At 44.4% G+C, this 20,042-nt stretch overlaps 1 protein-coding gene across 1 annotated transcript in view; it reads left to right on the top strand.

Annotated features, from left to right (window-relative positions):
* Positions 1-20,042, top strand: part of UBE2O (ubiquitin conjugating enzyme E2 O) — a gene marked incomplete at its 5' end in the record, with an annotated part of 59,143 nt that overhangs the window by 10,078 nt on the left and 29,023 nt on the right. The window lies entirely within an intron of this gene.

Below are 20,042 nucleotides of genomic sequence, written 5' to 3'. Positions count from 1 at the left end.
CTATTAAAGAGTTAACTCTTTGCTTTGATTCCTTGAATTAGGAACCTGTCTCAGTGTGGATGAGAAAAGTTGTAATTTTTAGCATAAACATGCAAACAGTTTACACCCATCTCCTCTAGTAAAAAGCAAATCTAACTCCTAAATAGCTGCTTGTCTTTATACATGTGCTATTATGTGTTGAAGCACAATTATTTTCTCCCTTTTCACCCTCAGATTGTATATCACTAACTTCCTTCCCAGAGAGGCTCTTTCCCCACTATTCCTGCAACCCTTGTCCACACTTACTCCAGCTCACACCTTGTTTTCTTCATCAGAGTTGGCTCTGCCTGCCCTGATCAGTCTCGAGTGCCTTGTTGAATGCTGTTGGTGTTTCTTTCCTCAGCCCAACTGTTAGATGAAAACAATTCCCACATCAAGCACTCTTTGTATTTCACGGGAATATTATGTGATCTGCTCTCGTGTTTCTTGTTCTGTTGTGGAGCTTAGAGAAAATTTAATTTATGGAAAATAAATATCACCAATATGGTAATTGCTCTAGTCACTTCAGTGAATGTGTAAACTCTTTAGTTAGAAGAGTCTTTGTGGTTTTATTCAGTGTTGACACTCTGAACTTTGGAAGAAATCCAGACTGAATTCCTGGCTTTCTCTTAATTTTGCTGTCTGTATTTTTTCCTATTGTCAGTAACATAATTTAGTACCCAATTGCCATCCATAGGTATTGGTTACCATTTGAAATCGATCTGCTTGTGCACAATGGTTAAAATAATTGTGATTGGAATTTCCTCTTATTTTAGTGTAGGGAATGCAGCCTCAGTGTGTGTTGCACTAATTCTGTGTACTCTGCTGCTTAATTGGCACTGAGTGCAAACACACCAGTGTATTCACACCTCATGTCTCCCTCACTGGGATGCTTTGGTTTCTTTTGTTAGTGCCCCACGCAGTTGCTTTCTCTTGAGCTCCAGCAGTCTCTGATTAGCATATATACAGCTGAGCAGGGCAGCTCTGGAGGAAATGCTCTTATCTGAGAGCTCCCAAAGCTGCCATGCTCACTCTGCTCTAAAGTGAGCACTGTGAATAGGGAGCTGCAAAAGTGATTGTTTTATCCCTTTAGTGGTTATGCTAGATAGGAAAGTGGCGCTGCTGGAAACCCAGCCTGTTGAATTTGACAAACAGTGTTTGACTTTGGCCACGGGCAACTGGGTAGAGAAGTCTCATCACCCACCCTACCTCTCATAGTAACCATGGAGTGCACTTTACTGTCCTGGTGACTGGCAAGAGCCTTAACTTTCTCTTGTGATAATCTCTTCTAATCTGGCAGCGATAAGTGCTTGCTGTCAGGAGAGCTTTGATGAGAAGTGAAGGGACTGAAAAATCAACTTCGAAGGTGGTGTTTGTAGGGCAGATTCCCATCTCTGTGCTCCTGTATCTGTCTCTGAATGAGTGTCGTGTCTTGTACTGCTGAGAGGGCAAAAACTCATGGTGCAGAGTTGTTTTCCAGAACTGGGATCTTTGTGGCTGCTTGCTACTGTTTGGGCTAGCAACCTGTTCTATAAAAGCACTTACGAGCCATCTTAAAATCTGCTGTCTCCTTTCTGCTTCCTTTTAGTGCTGGAAGAATTTGTTCAGCAAACTTGAACACCCCAGGAGCTGAGGAGTCCATGATAGCTTTTCTGGAAAGCAGCCTGAGGAATCTTTATGAAGTGCCTGTTGTTCTTGCTAGTGCTGCTAACTTAGCCCAGCTTTAGCACAGTTCAGGTTGCCTGCCTCTGATCTGCAGTGCTGGCAACGCTTGAATAAAGCCTTAAAATAAAAGATCAAGGATTAGAGGCAAAATGATACTCAGAGCATCATTGTCCAACCTGTGTGTTCAACTGAGCATGGTAGAAAAGACACCAAATTGCAGTTCTTAAGTATTTGCTAGCTGGGCTCTTGGCTCAGCTGGTTCCTGCTGTGCTGTAAGAGGATCAGGTACTGCTGCTGTACACAAAAGTTTGTTGTTGTAGCAGGTTGTTTTTTCATAGCTCTTTCTTTCTTTCTTTGGATTTTGATACCATTTGGCTGTTTCAGAGCTCCTGAAGTGTTCATGCCCTGTGATTAGGTTTAGTTTTCTCTCCACACCTGGAGAGACTCAAAGACCCTTTCTTTTCGCATCTCTTATCTTTGCTATTTTCATTGTTCTCTGGGAATTAAGTTATTCAGGGCAATAGCATATTCATTGCTCTCGAGAGCAGTCCCTACCCTGCCGTGACTGGCAGGCTATCTGTTTGCCCTCTCAATTTTCCAGTTTGATCAGAAAAAGATCCCTAGATAGTCTCAAAATGCTTAACTGGTTAATTATGACCTTCTAGCTTGGGAATGTTGCATCTGAACTGAGGAGTGATGTCGAGCTGAGCTTTTAGGTTTTCCTGCTAGTGAACAACGCTGGCACGTGAAATAAAAGGGCATCCTCCCCGCCACTAAATTGCTTTAGGGTGTATAAAATGAAGCAGCATAATCTGTATTCTGAAGAAGAATAAAACAAAGGATGTTTCTTCTGTTCTCATGGAAATGAGGCTCTGGGAGGAACATTGCAAGGTTAGTATGTGCTGTGTGCATACTTAGTGCTGCTCCTTAAGCTCAGTCTCATCCAAACAGTGCCTTTGAGTTTCTCTCCTGCTTTCAGGAAAATCAGGCACCTGCCATCAGCTACAGTGTGATTTAGCAAAGTGGCAAATCTTCATTAGAGACCAGGAAGAGCTTTTAATCAGGAATGACAACATGCAGTCTGTGATTTACACCCAGGCCTCAAGTGATGGGTGAAATCACCCTTCTCAACACCCACCTTGCTATAAATAGCTGTTTTCACTGGTGGCAGGTGCTGCTGAAATGTCACTCGGGTGACATCTGAGTGGTGTGTGTCTCAGAGCTGAGAGAGGCATTGTCTTCCTGGGCTGTATTGAAACGTGCGTGTCTCTGCCAAGAGATGTTGTAATGGTGAGATAGGTATCGATCAGAGCTACTCTTGAAGTGTTTTGAAACTCTAATACTTCCTTGAATCATCTCAGTGCTCCATTCACAAAAGCTGCTCTTGTTAAAATGTCACGCTGTTCAGTATGGCTTGGTTTTATCCCACCCTATGCCGCCACCATAAGGGATTTTTTTTTTCAGGAAACTCGATACTTTTTCTGTTCCTACTTTTGTGTGCATCACAAGGGTTTATTTTCTCCCCATTGTTGTGAACAGAAGTGTTGTTTGAGTGCCCAGACAGTTGGTAACATCTGGCAGTCTGCTTTTTGGTGGAGTGTTAAGTATCTTCAGAGTTCTGTTTTTATAATTGTCCTCTGAAAGAGTGAGCCATGGTGACTTTCCCAATGGAATATTTATCTGTCATGTGCTGTCTCTGCAGTGTTGTTGTGGGACTACACTTCTGGCACTGAAGGTTCCTGCAAGAGGAAAATTAGTTTGTCTTGTTCCATCCATTCAGCCCTGGAGTGTTTCTTGAACTTTGTGGAAGGGTCTAAGATGGGTACATGTGGTACAAGAAAAGTAGGATTCAATTGCAAATTGCCTTTATTACAATCACTTTCCGAGATGACTCTACCAGTCATCACTTGGTCTTGAGATGAGAGCAGCAGCTTCTTTTCAAACTTCATTGCTGTCTTCTTTTAAAAGCTACTTTATGAAAAACATCTTTGCTAGATGAAATAGATTTGGGACCTTTGAATTACAGGCTTTGATTTTAAGCAGACTTCAGATCTTTGGGCTGTTCCTGTTCAAAAGGTGCATGACACTTCAGTGCTTTAACACTGAGGCTTCTGAGCACCTGGCTGGAGAAATTGGACACAAGGCCCATTGAAGTTTTCCTTGTGTTGCCCTGCTTTTGACTGTCAAGGAGGATTTTAGTGCAGAAGCCTGTGGGTAATGGCATTGTGGTGCTAATGTAATCCTGAAAAGGATCTAGATGGAGCATGGTGGTTGCAGACTCAAGCACTGATGGGCAGGTGTGTACCACACCTGTATAAATGATTTAGAGTCATTCCTATTTTTGTCCTGCCATCTATCTCAGCCTGGCCTGATGACCAGACTGAAAGCTATAAAGAGCTCTGAATTTGGGGCTGAAGCAGCATGTGTGTTGTTCAGGGTGAAGGTGCCTGCTCGCACACAGCTGGGTTTGGGAGCTTTGCTTCATTTCCCCAAGTTTGGCATGCAAGATGGACAAGTTTTAGAGTAGGTGCAATGTTGAACAGCACCAGGGACCTGAGCAGTGCTGGTGCTGCAGTGAGGGGGTGGATGTTGTAGGAATGGTGTCTGTGGTGCTGGGTCCTGCTGCAGAGAGACTCAGGTTTGTCCTGCCTTAGGGAGCCTGGGTTTGGCTGTGGTCCGACCTGACTGACCACTGCCTTAGTAGTTCTTTTCACTGGCATTTCCCAGCCAGTGTCTCAGAAAAGAGCTGCCTGAAAAAAGGAAGGAGTTTATACCATGGAAAAGGAGAGGACATGCTTGTTTCCTTCCAATTACAGGGAACTTTAAGCCTGATCTCTTCTTAGTTTGTTCTGTTTGGAGTGATACGAACAAGAGGAAAAATCGTGGGATTTTCTTCATCTGTGATTTTCTTACCCCGCCCCTGGTGATCTCATATCTGTTTAAATCAGAGACCTATTTCTGTGCAACATAATCCTTGTTTTGTGACAGCTTATTGTATGTACATTCTGTGTGCATCTCCTGCTCTTAACTGCTTAGTGTGTACCAAAGCAGGAGTTATTTTTATTGCTGTCAGTGGTGTTGAGCTTTGCAGCACTGGGCGTATCCTGTTCTGCATCCACAGAGCAAGCAGCCTTCACAGGGATCAGGGACTTGCACTGCTGCTGGTGATGGAGAGGGCAGAGAAATGATGATGTTCAGCCTGCAAAAACTGTTGGATTTTTGTGATATGGGATTAAAAAACATATCTGAAACAAATTCCAGTGGGGAAAATGCACTGCTGAAATGTGTGTTTTCCAAAGGCTGTGGCAGTGAGGTGTGTTATTCAGTGCTTTTTCCTCCTTTTCTCAGTTCCTATTGCATTCTGATGACCTCAGTGTGAGCTGTTGTCCCTGATGCCCTGCTGACTGACTGTGGCCGTGTCCCTGGTGTGCCCACGGGAAGCTCTGAGCAGCTCTGGGGGATAGGCCTGGCTCCCTGGATATCCTGCCCCAGAGCAACTTTACACAAATTGCTTCTCTTTTGAACTTTGTGATGCATTTTTGGTTTCTTGGGGACTTTCTTAGGGGGTGGGTGTGTGTGTTGGGGGGTTGGGTTTTGCTAGATCTGCATTAGTAGGAGTTGCATCTTGAAAGCAGCTTGAATTGCCCAGAACTTTTGGCACACAAGAGTTAGGTGTAATCTTTACACGTGAGTTGCTGCTGCTGCTGCTCTGTTTTTTGTATTTTAATGCAGCCCCTGAGTCTGCTTGTCTTTGTTGTCTTCACTAATGGCTCACAGGCTCCTTTCCTGTGGAGATGAGTTGAGCTTGCTGAGTATCCCAAAGCCACTTCCTGAATTTGTCTTCCTCCTCAAATCTGATCTTGACTGCAGTTTCTCCAGGAGACAAGCCCTTGTCCAACAAGGTAAAGCAGCTGGCCAGGCTCACTGGGGGCGTGTGGAGGCTTTTTCATGGATCCCAGTGGCCTCTGGAGAAGCAGGTGCTCATCAGTTCAGATTGCAGGTACTGCCTGCCATTATTTGAAGCTGGGGGATTTTTTCCACTCACTCACGGAGCTTCTGTGTTATCTGAAGAGACATAAGGCCACTCCATCCATCCCTGCTGAACCCTGAAAAAATGCTGGAGCTGATTAAAGAGGCACATTCCCTCTGGAGATGGGGCTTCTTTGAGCAAAAGAATGTAGGTCATGGTTAAGTATATAAAATTAAAAACTACTCCATTGTAGTGGCAGCATTTCATCACAATAATCCAGTGAGGTCCTTGCACTAATAGAAAACCTGTTTTTATATATATGCTATTTAATATGACTCATTAAGCAAGCCTAGTTAAACAGCATCTTCAGCCTTACTGAATAACATGGCACATACAATCCTTAAGGCTTTAGTGTTGGCATCTTGGGCAGTTCATCCTTCTGTGTGCCATGTTTTGTCTTTCCAAATCCTAGTTCTCTGGTGTCAGAGCCCAAGGCCAGGGTAAAGGAGAGCAGTGAGATTGGAGCCCTGTTAAGTATCTGATAGGATAAAGGTAACATCCATGGCAGTCTGAGCCAGGCACAGAGCTCTGGGGAAATGTGATATGAATCCAAATGGAGGAATTAAGTGGGATGGAAGCTGGCTCCTTGGGGAGAAGGAGGTGCTTTGTGGTCACTGCTTGACTTTGTTGCCAAGCTGTGTGTTGTAACATGCAGGGGAGCACCTATTGCACACCTGATAAGAGATGTATCCCCCAAAAAATTCTGACAGGAAGATGAGGAATGCCTGTCAGAAGCAAGCCTCGGACTGGTGGTTGTTATGCAGATGTTCATGGTTGAGGACTTTTCAATAAAGGTTCTACTGCATCAGATGCTTTCTGGATTTTGTGGGTCATATTCCTAGCAAAAGTGTCCCTTTTGTGGCTTTTTCTGTATATTCAACATACTTTTTAATCTTGAGTATGTATGTATCTTGAGTACATGATTAGATACTTGAGTATGTGCAGAGTGTTCACCTTTGCATGGAGAAATGCCATTTTCTTGGTGTATTACTCTCCCCAGTTTAGCATTGCACCTGGTTTTTCATGGGTACCATGTTCAACCCCACTGCTGCTGTATTTCAGTGGCTGATGGCACAGTACCCTGCATATGCCTGCAAAGCTGAGCAACCTTTTTAAAGTAAAAATCACTGTTGTAAGCCTAGGAGTGTCCTGGCAGTGCCTCGTGTGACTTGGTTGGAGTTGCTGCTGGGGGTTACATCTCTGCTCAGGAGCCTGCCACATCTGAGCAGTGTATAATGGCAGTTAATGAGCAGGGGCAGTTTTAAGGAGGAACTTAGTTTGTGTGTTTAATTAGGAATGACAGGCTATATAATGCAGCCTAAGGCTGATCTACCCATGGATTCTTCCCAGAACGTGGCCGGGGCTCAGCACCTCGGAGCAGTTCTGCTTACGGTTGTGCTATTGCTGTTCAGTTCATGCCGTGTGACTTTTCAGCAACTCTGAAATCTGCTGTCCAGTCATTCCTTTCCTCGGTCACAGGCCTGCAGCTTTGTCCCTGTTTCAAGGCTTTTCAGAACAGTCCTCACTGTGGCATTTTGTCAGTGCTGGGTAAAGGCAGAGTTCAGTTAAACTCATTTTTTTTCGAAGAGGAAGAGGCAGAGCAGTACTCCAGCTGTCAGTGGAGCAGAGCCCTCTCAATCATCTTGCAAGGGTGTTTTTATAGTGTTTGCAAATCTGCTCTACCTGTATTTATGGCTCAGTGTTTCACTGGGGTTGTGATGAGCTGAATTCCCTCTCTTATAGCTGAAGTCAATAAAGTAAAGAACATGTTATGTATGTATGGCACATAACAGAATCTGGTGTTAAAGCAAAATACCCACTTACCTGCTGTATATGTGCATAGCAATATATCCTCAGAAAAGGTAATTTTAGCAAGTAGGCATCAAATGAATTACAGTTCCAGGAAATATGGGGCTCACTGTCAAGGATAACAGACTTGGCTTAAGAAGGTAAGATTTATTTTGCAGAGGAGACTATTGATTAGCTGTTCACCAGACTGTTTTTATTGTTTTATGTGTAGATGCAAAGGCATACAGATGTACAAAGCATACACTTGGAGTCAAGCCACTGCAGGGACAGGGATCAGTGGCTTGGATTAGCTTTATCATTTGCCCTTAGTATTTTTTCTTCTTGGTTAAGATACTTGCTGTTAGCTCAGGTACAGTGCAAGACTCTGTATTGCATCTGTACTAGGACCTGGTGCCTTTCTGCTCTGAAAGGTGCTCTGGGTGCTTGTTTAAGAGGGGAAAAAATAGCCTCTCGTGCCTGGCCATGTGGCCATTTGGAGGCAGAACTGCTGACTTTGGGCAAACAGGCTTTTACTGCATTTTGCTTGTGCTGTCTAGAGTGAGCTCTTACTTCTCTAAGGGCATCTCAGTTTAACTGCTTACATCCAGTTAGGTTACACCTGAGAGTCCACAGAGGTAGTGAAGGTGCTTTAGATGAAAGACCTTGGCTCATCTCTGGCGCATCTCAAGGAGGGGTGGGAAGGACAGGAGGGGAGCAAATGCATTTTGTAAGTGAAACATTTGACAGTTTCCAAGTCAAACATGACATCTCCCAATGCTATTTTAGCATCTTCTCCACCCAGCTCTGCATTGAAATACCTTACTGGTGATGTTACTGTGTGATGTTTGTGACATTGGGCCAAGAAGACACTAAAGAAATTTTCCTGCTGGGAGCAGCTTCCTGATCTGTATGCAAGGTGAGGGATGCAGCAAAGCATTCCTTAAAACAATTTTAAACCTCAGTTTGGAAAATTCTGTGGCTTTAGTCTTTGACATTTATGGGGAAATAGTCAGCTCTGAGGTGAGTTCTGCTAACAATCGGTCTCACCTTGCTTGCCTGTAAGGGATGACCTTTCAGGGATGTTTTTAGTGAAGGGGCAGTTCCAGGTCTTGGAAACACTCCTCTTGTTAAAAATGGAATATTTCACAGCTTCCTGGTTGGTCTAGAAGTATGTTACTCCCCTGGGGACTCTTTGGATGCTGGGTCTCCTAAACACATAAGCCTTCCTTGAAAACTGGATTTGAGCATCCTGGGAGATATTTTTTTTCCCAGTAATTTGTGTTTGCTCTGTAGCTGTTGGCCTGTAGAGCCTGTGCAGAGAAGAGGAGTGTAAAGATGTATTCCTACAGGAAGTTTGTACCTCTCTGTGTGTTAGATCCAGAGGAAAACCACACTGGCAAGGATTAATGGACGTAGAAAAGATTCTGCCTTAAAAGATGTGTAGAGGAGAACTTAATCTACCTTTGAGTAGATTTGGAATGGGAACTGTGTGTACCTTGTACAAAACCAGGGAACATCTGGTTTGATTGCTCCTGTGGTTCCTGTGCCATTGCTGTAAGTGTTTACTTAGACCAGGGGCTCGGTGAGTTCTGTGAGCCTTCTCTAGATGTGCTGCTTGGTTGCTTAGTTCCCAAGGAAGAGATGGGGAGAAAAGAAGATTCCCCGAGCTATAACCTTAAATTATTGTCACATCAAATATGCTGCTGAATAGCTGAACCTGCAGAGTAATGTGGAGAGGAGGGTGGTGTTTTCATGCCGATGTTGGATGTTCTGCTGGGCAAATGCTGTGTTGTCTCAGGCTGCTGGCAGAATCTGGAGAGCTTACAGTAAATGGTTTAGAAGTCAGCCAAGAAAACACCCAAAGGCAAAATGATACAGGAGTGTTGTATGATGACATTGATGAGTTTTAAGTATGGTGTTGAAAGCTTTGTGCTCTGGCTGAGATGGGAAGGAAGAAAAAGTCAGTCCAGTAGATTTACCTGTGCAAGGGAGGAGAGACAAGGCTATGCTTCAAGGGTATTAAGTCAGACTCTGCAGGTCTTTTATATTTCTGTCTCTGTTGTATCATAACTGTCACCAGTTCTTGTTGAGATTTTTCTCAGATCTATTGGAAGGAATTGAAGGTTGGTTGCTTTTGTATAATAAGAGTGCATAAGCAGAAGGCAGTGAATTAAACCTGCTGTGGCTGGGAGATGTTTTAGTCTTCCCCCAGCCGTTCCGCAGGTGGCGGATCCACCCCTTGCAGAAAGGGATGTCACAGCACAGGGTTTGCAGAAATCCACTCGTTAAATATCTGGGCTTCTGTGGCTTGGTGTATGGATTCAGTAGGGGCTGTTCCTCCTTTTTGTAATGGCCAATACAGCATTTATGTATGTGGGGGATAACTGAAACTCTTTCAGTGAATAGAAAATGCAGCTGAGGTTTTTTGGGCAATGATGCAATTGTGCTGCATTGTCCCAGTAGCATTCACATACTCTTCTGCAGTGTGAGCTGGGGGAGTGGCTTTGCTGTTTATCAGCAATAAATGCATGCACGGGGTACCCACACTGTCAATGAATTTTGGGTAGATTCTCTCTAGCATTCCAGAGGTTGCTTCAGCTAATGTAAAGGCTTTGATTATTTTTTTAAGCAGTGTCTGACTTAACTGTAGCTACAGCTGGCTCAGAGGCGTGTTAACAGGAAGCCTTTGCAGAATGCTTGCTCTGCCTGGAGCAAGCACTGGCCATTGTACCTCTTAAAGCAGTGTTTGCCTTTGCTCTGTGCCAGGAGGGAGTGAGGTGACCTCAGACCTCTGCCCTGGCTGTGTCCCCACAAGGAGACAGTACCACTGGTTTCCTTGTCAGCTAAATTTGGGTGTCCCCAGAGTGCTCTTAATCACTAGCTGTGGAAGCTGCCCCCAAGGCCAGCCTGAGCATCTTGTATTTATTTCTCAGCTGAGCTAGCCAGGTCCTGATCTGCCTCTGGAATCCACTGCCTCTGTCTTCTGGGGCTGCAGGCAGCCTGTGTGTCCATGCAGCATTCCTGCTGTGTAACAGAGCACTAAGGCACTGCAGTGTGTTTGGGGAGTGTGTTCAGCATGTGAGATCCACCAGGAATATTCCTCCAGGGGGATGCTCTGATTCCAGAGCAGGCATGAAAGTCGGAGAAGGTACAAGGGAGGCTGGGCAGCTTCATGGGCTCGCTGCCTGGGATTGACTTGGGAATGTGGCATGACACAGCATTTGCTGTGCTTTCAGCTACAGCTATTTATACATTGCTTTTCAGGGTTATTTTGTCTCCTCTAGGAGTTTCTGTACTTGATAAAATATTCTTGCTCAAGTTTATTAAATTTGCTGAGGTTCCTAGACCTATTTGAGTGTTTTGGCTCTGTGGCAGTGCTCTAACTCTGGATCCAAACAGGGCTGAATGTGGGGGAATTTTTTCCTTAAGATATATCTGGATTCAGTCCCCTAAAGTAATTTGACCTGCAGACTGGACTTGCACTGAGTCTCATATGTGAACTAAAACAGGCACACTAGGGATTTAAGGATAACACACTAACATCTTCCCTAGGAGAGAAAATTGCAGCAATTGTGAAACATTGCTGTCTGTGGGGGAAGGGACTCCTGTGAGGGTGGTAGTGGAGGCTCTGGGTGAAAGAAAGGGAAAGGAGAGTGGGCTGTATTACACTAACCATCCTGTGTCAACCTCCTACACTCGGGTGTCGCATGGCTGACATCCTATCAAAGAGCTCTGCCTGTGTCCAGAATTTTAAGCAGCTTTATAAATAGTGTTGCTCAAACTGCCTGTGTGTGCAGAGACTGTGAACGACTGGAGTAGACCAAAATATTATTGGTTTAATTTTTGAACCAGTCCAAAAATGGGAGCAGGAAGGAGTAGAAACCTGAAGTGTAGAAGCACGCATGGATTATCTCCTTCCTCTGCAATCTGGGGGGTCTGTGAGAGAGGCAGCATTGCTGGAGATGGCAGGCTGTGAGACTTGCAAGGCATGAATATGTGAATCTTGTCAAGGCATCTGAAACCATTCTTTCTCTCCTACTTGCCTGACGTCTTCCTGCTTGCAGGTTATGCTGTGTCTGAATAATTGTGAACAATTAGAAGCTAATTTAAATGGCTGGTTTGTATTCACAGCAGCAGCAAATGAGCTAACCAGCTGGAAAGCAGACACGGTGATTTTCTGTTGATATGTCTCCCTCTTGTTCTTCCCTTGCAGTTTTTGCAAGGTGGATTTTTTGCTGTGGGCTAATGAGGAGTTTCTGCTGCCAACCTGATTGCAAAGGGGAAGGAGGATGGTAGCACAGAGTCAGCACCAACCCAGCAGAGTTTAGCTCAGCAAAAGAGCCCACCCTGGTTTACTCCAGGAATGTGGGGCAAAGGAATATTTTTTGTGGATACTCTCTTTACTTCTACTCTCAAAGATGTAGAAAGGTGAGGTACATCTCTTGTGCCTTGAGAGTGAATTGGCCAGCAGCAGAAATCACACAGATTTCCTCGCAGTATCTTTTTTTATCCTCTGAAAGGCAGATGGAGATCTGAGCAGCCCCACTCTTCCCTCCAGACCTGGCAGTAAGCCCCAAATGCAGCCCAGAGTGTCCAGTGACTAATTGCTGTGCTGCTGATGCTGTCCAGATGGCATCCCCATCCATCCAGGTCCAGCAAGAACCTGGAAAACCTGTTGCATAATAACCGCCATCTCCCTCCCAAAGCAACAATTTAAGGAATTCTTTAGCTTCAGGTAAACAGAAGAGCTACTGGACAGACTGTTTTTGCACACAGGGAGGTACACAGCTTAATTGGCAAGTTAAAACAATGTGCTGTTGGGAATCCTGGGAATCCAGACTGGAGGCTTAAATGGGATTCTCTTCTTCCTGTCGCACTGGGTGGTGTCAGCATCCATGTGAGCTCCTCAGGGAGTTTCCTCTACCAGTCAAATGCATCTCCCTCGGAGCTTATGAGATGCTGCCAAAAGAGCAGCACAGCCATTGCTTTCACCTGCGTGTTCAGGTGTTCACCAGCGTCTCTGCAGCCATTCCTGTTGGAACCAGGCATCTCTTGTCACCACCCTGGGCTTAGGGCTCTGTGGAGCTGCTGGGTTCCTCACAGCAGGTTCTTCCTGGGGATTGCTGGCTGTGATTTGTGCTTTGGGTGAGGCTTTACTGTGGGAGCCGTGTTGGCTGATGTACAGGCAAACTATTGTCCACTTTCCTGCTTCCTTCTCTCAACCAGCTCCTCCTGCTTGTAACTCCGGTCTCCTGTGGTTTTCCTCAGGTAACAGTGCCATCTGGTGCTGGAGCACTGCTCCTGGTCAAGCTTTCCTCAAATACACAGAGGTGATAGGAGGGTGTTACTGCTTTTACTCAGCCATTTTACTGTGAGAAGATGGGAGAGGGTGTCCTGTAATAATCTGTGCTTTTGGGACATTGCACCTGGGGATGATCCTTTTGTCTTTTCTGTTTAACAGTTGATGTTCCCAGAACTGCTGTACCCAGAAGACTGAGTACATGAGGCAAGAACTGTAAACACTGAGAAGGGAGATAATTGTTTACTACTATTTGCTGCTAAGAATGAAAATCCAACATCTAGATTAAATTCTGTAACTGAGGACATCTTTGAAAGATTCCCTACAGGATTCTAACTGACTTCCTAATCACTAAATATTCTCTTGAAAGATCTTCACATGTTTTCTAGTTATAGCCATATACTTTTGAACTTAACCCTTCTATATCTTTATGCTGGGCATCATTATGTTCATACATTCTGAATTATTTTTACTTTTTTTTTTTCCTCTAAAGTTTTGTAAATCTTTTTGCAGACACAGGATTTGATTGTGTTCCCAGATGAAAGTCCTGGTTCTTGATTGATGGGACTGAGTATGGAATGCACTGTTTGAACAAAGAGCACTTGATGGACAAGGTTGGCAAAATTCAAACTCCTCTGTAGTTTTTTTTCTTTAGATACCAGGTTGTCTTTGCTGCTTTACCCCTTTTTCAGGCACCCAACCCAGGCTGGCACATGTGGGTACATGGTGGTGTTGAGCATTTACACAGCAGACAGGAAAGTGAGGCTGAGGACACTGAAGAGCTGAGAGTGGCTGTTGTTTATGCAGCTTTGCTGTCTACTTCCAGGATCCTCCTCTTTCCCAGTCACATTCTCTCTTCTGGGAAATGCTCCCAAACCTACTTATTTTCCTTTAAATAATAACAACCCAGCAACCTTCTTGTTGTCTTATCTTCTTTCCTTTGGATTACTGCCTTGTATTTCATTTTCAGAGTTGTGCGTTCACTGGACCAGGGAATCTGTGTTGTAGTGTTTTCCAAAATGTCATGTAAATATGCGGAGCCACAGGAGTGATTTGTTGCCAGTAAAATAAATAATACTTCTTGGACAAGGGAAATCCAAGTAGAAGATTTACTTTTACTTAGCAAAAGATTTCTGTTAAAGCCAGATTCTTCTGCTCCAGAGCATAGCATTTACCCATGTTATAATTACAGTAAACTTTATTTTCATCCAGTGATTTATTCAGACTTTTTAACCAAATTCTACCTTTTGGAAAAGAAAAGTAGAATCTTTCAGTGTCTTTCTGCGAGGAGGCTCAAAGGTGATATTTGTTGGGAGGAGGGGAGGATCCTGCATTGTTTGGCTGTGACTAAAAGACCAGAACTTCACTGTGGAAGGAGTTTTGTACTTATTACCCAAAAATAAAAAACAATAGATTGTGTGATCAGAAATATGAACAGGAATAAAAGTAGCTACAAATCCATTGTGGATCAGCATGAAAATAGGGGAGACTCAGGAAGCTTCAGCCTGAAGTTGGAAGGGAATCAACTGAGTGACTTCAGGCTTCTGTGTCTCCGTAATATGTCATAAAGACAAATTACTGAGCTGTCACTTTGTCTTACGAGAGCTGCAGGTCCCCAGGGAGGCTTCACAGCGTTGGGAGATTATCAGAACTAATGACACAGCTGGATTTTGAAGCTGCTGTGCTACAAGCCTCCCTGCACCTCTAGCAGTGTTAAAAGGGAATAGTGATGTGGAGCCAGTGATCAGGTTCTCATTTTTCAGATTGCCTGGTCTCCTGTGCGTGTTGCAGAGACTTCTCTTCTTTGCTGCCTGCCACGAACTCACTTGTTGTTTACTCAGTGACTCTACGTGATGGCAGGTGCTGCCTGGCTCTGGCAGCCCTGGATATAACTTGTGTGTACTTAGATAAAAAATCGTGTTCCCTAAGTACAGGGCTTTAGAGTTCTGTAGACATTCAACTGGTGTCAGGCAAGTGTGTGTTAGAGCAGTGTGTGCTGGCCCGGGGCTGGAAACTGCTGTGTTCATCCCTACCACTGATGGAATCTTCATGAGCTAATTAGGGAATTCTGCTTTAGGCCATGCCTTTTTCTTGTTTTCTGAAACAAATTGTTATGTTCAAACTGTATTATTAATCCACAGTAGTTAGCAGGTAACAGGCACTGTTTGGGGTTGGCTCAGTGGTGGATGTTAGTTTGTGCTGAGTGTTGGATGATTGGCAGATCCAGAGCTGCTGGTTGCACGAACAAAAGAATTGTAATCTGTGATCAGGTGACTGCCTGCAGGTAGAGCTGCTGCCATGCCAAGCTGTCTTGGTTTCATCTTTCCCTCTGTGAAGTGTTCTAAAGCATTTATTTCAGATCTGGGGAGCATTTTGGCACCCCTGCTGTCCACCCCTGTTCTGTCCCTCTGTACCTGAGTTAATCATCAACCTGACCTTTCCCAGAGGAGTGTTCTGCACTGCCCAAAGCAGGCTCTTGAACAAGCTTTTGGACTCTTGCACAGAATACAGGAAACAAAGATCCTGCTCACTGTCCTTCCCCTGCTTTGACCACACCAAATGGAGCTGTGCTTCCTGAGTCACTCAAAGCTCTTAAGAGTTCAGTTGTTCATATTGAACAAATTTTTAATCTCCTGATGCAATACCTAAGTAACTTAAATATTTTCTTCTTTTGTGATTCTTTGAATGCTTTCAGATGACAAGCAATATCATGACATTATGAAAATGCAGGATGATGCTGAAGTAAAATGGGTGAAAATCTCCATGTGTCTACGGGTTGCCCAGACAAGTTGCTGCTCCCCCATCCCTGGAAGTGTTTATGGCCAGATTGGACAGGGCTTGGAGCAACCTGGGATAGTGGAAGGTGTCCCTGCCCATGGCAGAGGGTGGAACGAGATGGTTTTAAAGTCCCTTCCAGCCCAAACCGTTCTGTGAATTAAAGGTATGAGTTATGTGGCAGAGCAGTGACCAGCTCAGTTCTGTGCTGGTGTGGGAAGCCACATACTACACATTTAATACTTGTGCAGGCAAAAGTTTAGGCCCTGCCCCAGCACAGGGTATCCTTCTTCTGTAAGTAATGCAGGAGCCTCCACAGCCTCCTGTCTCCAGCAGATTTTGAATTTTTTGTCTGGAAGGGCTGCAGACTACTTGTGTTGCCATGTAGGAGTAGCCAGGAGGTGTCAGAGGCAGAATTTTTGTACTGATGAGTGCAAAAGATTTATTTTCATATTTTTGCAGCTGCATCCCTCAAGGGCTGATTTTAAAACCCTTTGTATTGTGTAGCTCATTGTTCAGCTCTTCTGGATAGTAGAATTTTAGTTCTCAGGAGTCTTAAGTTTCTAGTAGTCTGTCTTCATTCCCATTTGCCAATCTTTCTTTCCCATAAAAACCCAGCATGGCTGGAAAACTTTGGTTAGAAGTGAAGCAACATGTGCCACTTCAAATGTCACAGTATGAATCAACTTTGAGCTTCCAGAGGATTCTCTGTTGTTGTTTTATCTTCTCTCCTCTTGCTTTTTTCCACTGCTCATGTGCAATCTGGTCAATGTAACACAAGTCTTTCACAGGAAGTGAATTTGGATATGGAACATATTTTTCCAGGAGTGTAGTATGTGATGCCATTGGTAATGTGTTGGTACTGAAAAGATATTAAAATATCTTGGCTTCAGATCTTCTGGGTCGTTGAATTTCTGAACCTTTGTCATCTAACTTGGTGTATCCATGCTATATTTAGCTGACTTGCTTTTTTGGACACCTCATCTAGTTTTAAAATAAAAACAGCTTGTGTTGAGTTGATTGCTATACTACTGTTTTAGCTGAAGTGAACTTGGGTGTGTAATCAGACCTTAAAGTTAAAAAAATGAGAACTGAGGGATGCTGAGTTGGGTTGGCTGCTGGCAGTTGTGCTCTCTTCTGCCCATTTCCATGAGCACCCATTCCACAGCCATTCCAGTGCCAGGGCAGCTCTGGAGCTGCTTTGTTTTCTCCTCGTGCCTGGGGCTGGAGCTGGTGGTGGCCAGCAGCTGCTTCATGTAGTAGGAGGTTTCCTCTTAACCCCCAGTAAGAGCCTGGCAGTGGTCCCAGTCACAAACCAGCACATCTGCTGGAGGTTTCCAAGTCAGAGCTTCAGTCAGGACTGGAGAAAAGGATCTATTTGCTTTTGGGTTTACAAACCAGGCATGGGAACTGTGGTACATCATGTCCTGTTTCAGGTGCTGAGAGGCTGTCCAGGTCTTTCAAAACACTTCCAAGGAGCCTGTTGGCTCAGTGCAGCAAGGTTTTACCTTTTCCCAGCACCAGGCATTTGGATTTAGCTTTAACTGGCTGTGGAGTGTGGTACTGAGGTCTGGAGAGGTCTGTCGTGCCTTGTTACCTGTTGCTGCTGTAGTTGCTTTCCCTGTGGCTTGCTCTTAACCTGTATATTTTCTTCTTCTGGCCATTGATGTTACAAGTTTCCATGGCAACTTCCAAGGTCTCAGGTACGTGTTGTCCATTCAAACCAGAATGCAAATATGGGGATCGTAGGATACTGACAGTCCTGGTGACCCTGGAGGAATGTCCCAGGGAGTGGATTCATTTTTAACTCCAGAACAGATTCAGATGTCGACTTGCCAGGAGAACTCTCCAGTACAGCTTAAAAAACCCCTCCATCTCTGTGAGTCTAAAGTTCTAACTGTTAATGCTGGACAGAAATCAGGTACCTAACTCACGTCTCCTCCATCACAGTGTTGGTCCATTGTTGCAAAAAGAAAAGTGTGACGTTTTCTATGGTTAAAACATTGACTTGACTAAAAAGGAGGCTAGAGAATTATAATACATCTAAAAAAGGCATTATTATTTTTCTCCTCACACTTTCTTTCTTAGTCCCATTGAGGGAATCCAAAATAGGCTTCACAAAATTGCAAGTAATTCCTTCTTTTTTTACTTTTTTTGTTTACGGTTGTAGGCGCAGAGCCTGGGAGCAGAGCTTTAAATGAGATCAGTTACACAAGATGTGCAAGGGGAGGGTTGGGACCTGTGAGATGGACACGTAGCCCAGACTGACTAGAAGTGACAGGTCTGTGCCTGGCCTCTCTGCCCTCGTGGTGGCCACTGCTGTCCAACTCCTTGTTTAAGTCAAGAGGCAGAAGCAGCTTTCATAATAGATAATTCACTTCTGAGTCAGCTGGAGAAATGTCTGAACCATCATACAGGAGTTCAGGTCAACATACAGAGTTTCATATCCAGCATTGTACTTTCCTCTCTGTTTGTTTTTTGGGTTTTTTTTGTGGTGCTTTGTATTCTCATTTTTATAAGCAGATACCAATGTGTTTGAGCTGCTTTTTCTCCTCCATCTGTATGAGCTTGTTTTCAGAGCTCTTGTTTTGGAGGATGAAATTCAGAATGTGTCAGGAATAGAAAGTGATGTTGTCACCACAGTGATTGTGTTGGAGGTAAAGGCTGTGGGATCACACTATCACCCTTAAGCAAATGTAATTCTTTGTTGGTCACACATTGCAATTCTTTAGGTTGGAAAAGACGTTTGAGTTCAACCATTAACTCAGCACTGCTGAACCCACCACTAAATGATGTCCTCAAATGCTATAGCTGCACATCTTTAAATCCCTCCAAGGATGGTGACTCTGCCACTTCCCTGGGCAGCCTGTGCCAGAGCTTGACAGACTTCTTGATGAAGGCTGTGTTTTCCAAATATCCGGTCTAAAGCTCTCCTGGCACAATGTGAGGCTGCTTCCTCTTGTCTTGTTACTTGGGAGAGGAGCCTGACCCCCACCTGGCTACAGCTTCCACCAGGGAGTTGCAAAGAAGGAAGAGGTGCCCCCTGAGCCTCCCCAGCTCCCTCAGCTGCTCCAGAATCTGAGACAGCACTGGCAGAGCATGAACTTTAAAACAGGAGTTGGCACTGGCAGGCATTATCCTGGCTCAGGTCCCCTCTCCCACAGCCAGGGTGCTCTCTGTTGCTGGGCAGCTGAGCAGAAATGCAGCTGTAAAACCATGACTGATCAGGTGAAAGGTGTGCCCCTAAATCTGTGCATAGCTGAGTGTTGAGTCACAGTGCCAAGGTCCCCTGTCCTTCCTGGTGTCCCAGTGTGGGTTGAACCTGCAGTGCAGCTCAGCAGTCAGTTCCTTTGAAGGAAGGTATGTCCTGGCATATTTGACACTGAACAACCAAGGACTGTGTGTTGATGCATTCAGGTTCCTGTCTGTGTTTAAACTTGTCCTCAGCTTTTGTTTTTGGGATGTGTGGAGCAGTTTTTTCATCCCTACTTCCTTTGACAGTATTGTCTACCTGGAGTGCAATGTGACAGTAGCAAACCAAGATGCTATTTTGCAGGTAAAATTACCACCTAAAGTGAAATACCAAGATTCCTGCCCCATGCAGAAAAGAAACTGTGTGGGAATAGGAAGGGATGGTATGTGTTTGCACTAAGCATGAATGAGTTGTCCTTTCTCCTTTTTTGGAAAAAAGCATTCTGAGGGATGATGACAGTGGTAGCTGGAGCCTGTGTGGAAGTGGATTTATCCACTGTTGGGTACCAGTAATGTACAAGCAAACCTAAATTGCTAATTAGTGAATTTAACCTCTGCTTTAGGTATGCAAAGAGAAACCAGGGATTTATGCCTCTACTGAGTATCTCCAGTATTCAGTTTGTATACACACCACCCAGGGCTGGTTGTCCCTGTTTCAGTCCCAGCAATTCCTATATTATTTGCCACTGAACTTCAGAAGTGATTGTTGCTTATTTACTTGCCACAATACGTGGCATTTGTGGCTAGTCCAGATTATCAAAGTAAATTGTTCTGGTTTTGAGCTCCTGTCAGCAGGGAGTTGTTGGAGAGGAAAATTGGCACTTAGTCCTGCATTTGTTCAATGGATTTGAGAGATTAAACCCAGAGAGTTACAGTGGGAGTTTAGCCCACCCCTGCCTGGGGAAATTTGCACCTCACTGCCAAATGGTTTGCTAAAGTGAGGATCCAGTTTTCTGTCACAGACATCTCTCTCAACCTCTGCTGTTAGTTTAAACAAACAAAACCCAAACCACAAAGATTTTTTTTTTCAAATGACAAGTTTGTAATAAAAATTTAGGCAAGTGGATGAAAGCAGAAGGTTCCCAAGGCTTAATGAGTTAGTGCTCAGTGGAAATGTCCGTCCTCTCCCAGTCTGCCCAGTTCCAGGTGTAAGCCCTGATGGCTCCCTTACTTTGTTTGAGGTGAGATGACTCAGCTGAGAAGGGGAATGTGGTC

This window comes from Zosterops lateralis (assembly GCF_965231275.1).
Source record: "Zosterops lateralis genome assembly, chromosome: 18".
NCBI lineage: Eukaryota > Metazoa > Chordata > Aves > Passeriformes > Zosteropidae > Zosterops > Zosterops lateralis.
This window is presented reverse-complemented; position numbering and strand designations above follow the sequence as displayed.